Source organism: Podarcis filfolensis (genome assembly GCF_964270895.1).
Source record: "Podarcis filfolensis genome assembly, chromosome: 9".
Taxonomy (NCBI): domain Eukaryota; kingdom Metazoa; phylum Chordata; class Lepidosauria; order Squamata; family Lacertidae; genus Podarcis; species Podarcis filfolensis.
The window spans coordinates 27,407,658-27,410,534 of NC_139610.1; the positions used below are offsets into that span (position 1 = coordinate 27,407,658).

Genomic DNA, 2,877 nt, shown 5'->3' on the forward strand with positions numbered 1-2,877 from the left:
CACAAGACTAAGCTGTCATAGTAGCTTCCAGAACACACAATGGCACTTCAGCAGGCTGGTGTTCGTTTCAAAAGAATTTTTATATTTCATACTGCTTAACAAAAACATAAACAAAAAAATTAGAAAATGTCTCCTTAAGATTTTCAGTTATGAAGAAAGCAGATATTAACAAACTGGCTCAACCAATTTCATTCAGGTCATCTCCAAACTGTCAGTAAAAGGTAAAGGTAAAGGGACCCCTGACCGTTAGGTCCAGTCGTGGCCGACTCTGGGGTTGCGGCGCTCATCTCGCTTTATTGGCCGAGGGAGCCGGCGTGCAGCTTCTGGGTCATGTGGCCAGCATGACTAAGCTGCTTCTGGCGAACCAGAGCAGCGCACGGAAATGCCGTTTACCTTCCCACCGGAGCGGTACCTATTTATCTACTTTCACTTTGACGTGCTTTCAAACTGCTAGGTGGGCAGGAGCTGGGACCGAGCAACGGGAGCTCACCCTGTGGCGGGGATTTGAACCGCCGACCTTCTGATCGGCAAGCCCTAGGTTCTGTGATTTAGACCACAGCGTCAGTACTGGATTCAAATACATACCAGGAAATTTAGATTTGCTCAATTAAAGTGAATTAAAGCAGTCTGTCACCCCAACACAACAAAGGCATTTTTGTAAAAGTGGGGGTTTTGTGCTTAGGACAGTGACAGGGAAATGCACTAACAATGAATGGGATGAACGAACGATTAACAGGAAGGCATACAAACGTTGAAGCAGCAATTTAGACTAAATGCTCAATGTCATAGCAAACAAATCTGAGCAGCGTAAAGCAAACAACGAATGAATATTCAATAAAGACTGGCCTAAGGCTGAACACTCACCCTATATTTCTTCCAAAGAATCCCGGGAGCCGCAGTTTACACCTCACAGAGCTACAATTCCCAGCAGCCTTAACAAACCACAGTTCCCAGGATTCTTTGGGAAAAGTCATGTGCTTTAAAGGTGTATACAGCCATATTCTAACCTCCATGCAAGTAAATCAGGCTGAAAGCTCAAAGAGGTAATCTGGAGGAGCCTTGCGACAAACAGCTATGTAAATTTTAAAAATGGATTCAAAATACTTTTGAGAAACCAAACTCTGGTCTGTCTGCACACAGATTCTGATGCTATGTGCTGGGAAGGTAAATTATAATCAAATCAAACCAAGCAATTGTTTAGCCCAATAGTTTCTATAGGTACCATCAAGCCTAATTCCAAAGTCATATGATCATGTCTCACTTCAGGGATTAAACGTGATACCTCCCTCCAAGTAACACAAGTAATTAACTACTAATTTACAGCCCTACCCATCATGAACTGTAATTCATTAACTCCCAAAAAGTAACAGATCCTCATCAAGTGCTTCAGGCAGCTCATCTTGGATGTCATGGAAGGATAGCATATTGTTAGTTATTTCATCTATTATTGTTGTATTTTTATTTCCATCAAGAAGCACATGTGGGATTTTCTGTTTCAAGTGCCAAAATAACCTGGCCAGCCTTTGATATGCTTTGGGTTGCCCTGGGCAAGATAAAGACACCAACAAATGTAATCAATAATAAATAATAATATTCTGCACCTTGATTTAGGGTATGTCTGCATCACTACATATTCCACATCCAGGATGCTCCTACTGCTAGTTTTTGAAGCCACGTTCACGTTAGCCACAATCCATATCAATCCTGTAGTTTCCTGTCAAATACTGCTGATTCATGTGTTACTTCTAAGAGACCACCTTCCATCCAAGCAGAAAACTAACAGCATTCACTTAGTACTTCAGAATGGTGTGAACAGCTTCATTAATTGGGAATTCAAGCAGGTTGCAAGGGAAAACTTAAAAGATTGTGCATGCTTGGTGAAGACATTCCTGCCCCATCTCTGATGCAAACACCATGCAAATATGGCTTGAAACACAGGGGGGGGAGAATATATTTGCTACATTTAAAACTGCTAATGTGAACATACCCTTAGGGAGAGCACGATTTGCTATTCTGCCTTGGGCTGCAAAATGTCTTGAGCAGGCCATGAGTGCTTCATTGTAAATGCCTTCCTCACCTGCTTTGCAATTTTGTTCTGTGGTGGTAACCATGTTGGCAAAAAAAAACCTTCATCATGAAGAGGGGGGGAAATCAAACCTTTACATTACACCAAATCACGTCAACAGCATCTAGAGCATGAATTGGGGACGGCTGAATTCAAATCCCTTTGCAGCTCTGAAGGTTACTGCATGGCCTTGGGCACTCTTGTCATACAATCCACCTCACAGGGTTGTTGTGAAAACAGAATATGACACCCTGAGTTCTTTGGGGGAAAAACAGAATGCAAACTGTGTGAAATTCAGCCTTTTCTCTTGGCCAAAAGGCAGGACAAACACACTAAGAAATAAAATGAATTCATGAATAAATCTTATACTGTAGTAGCAATTTTAAATATTAATATGAAGAAAAGAGATGATGTGGGAAGTGAATAGCAGGGAAATGAGTGCTTGGCAAACTGTCTCTTTTGCAAACCAATTATTTATATAAAATAAATACCTTGCCATTTTTAATTATTATAAAGTGCCATCAATATGCATGATGAATTTACAAGGGAACAGGGACTTTTCCTGAATAACTTAACCAAAATTCAGCACATAGGAATCAAGGGAGAAGAGTGGAGGGGAGGCAGAGGCAGAGGCAAACTAAGGAAGACTATGTATTTATTTATTCTGAGGTGCGTATTAATTGACTGGCAGGACAGCCAGAGAGTTAGAGAGCACAGATTCGGTGGTCAAGAGATGCACAATTCAATCACCACATCATCAAAAAGGAAGCCGACCAGTTTTAAGAGGCCAACAGGAGGCTGTAACCCGAAGC

General features: G+C 41.5%; 1 long non-coding RNA gene across 9 annotated transcripts in view; it reads right to left on the reverse strand.

Moving 5' to 3' along the window:
• Positions 1 to 2,877, reverse strand: part of LOC310770300 — a 105,474-nt gene that overhangs the window by 73,488 nt on the left and 29,109 nt on the right. The gene's annotated exons all lie outside the window — the stretch shown is intronic.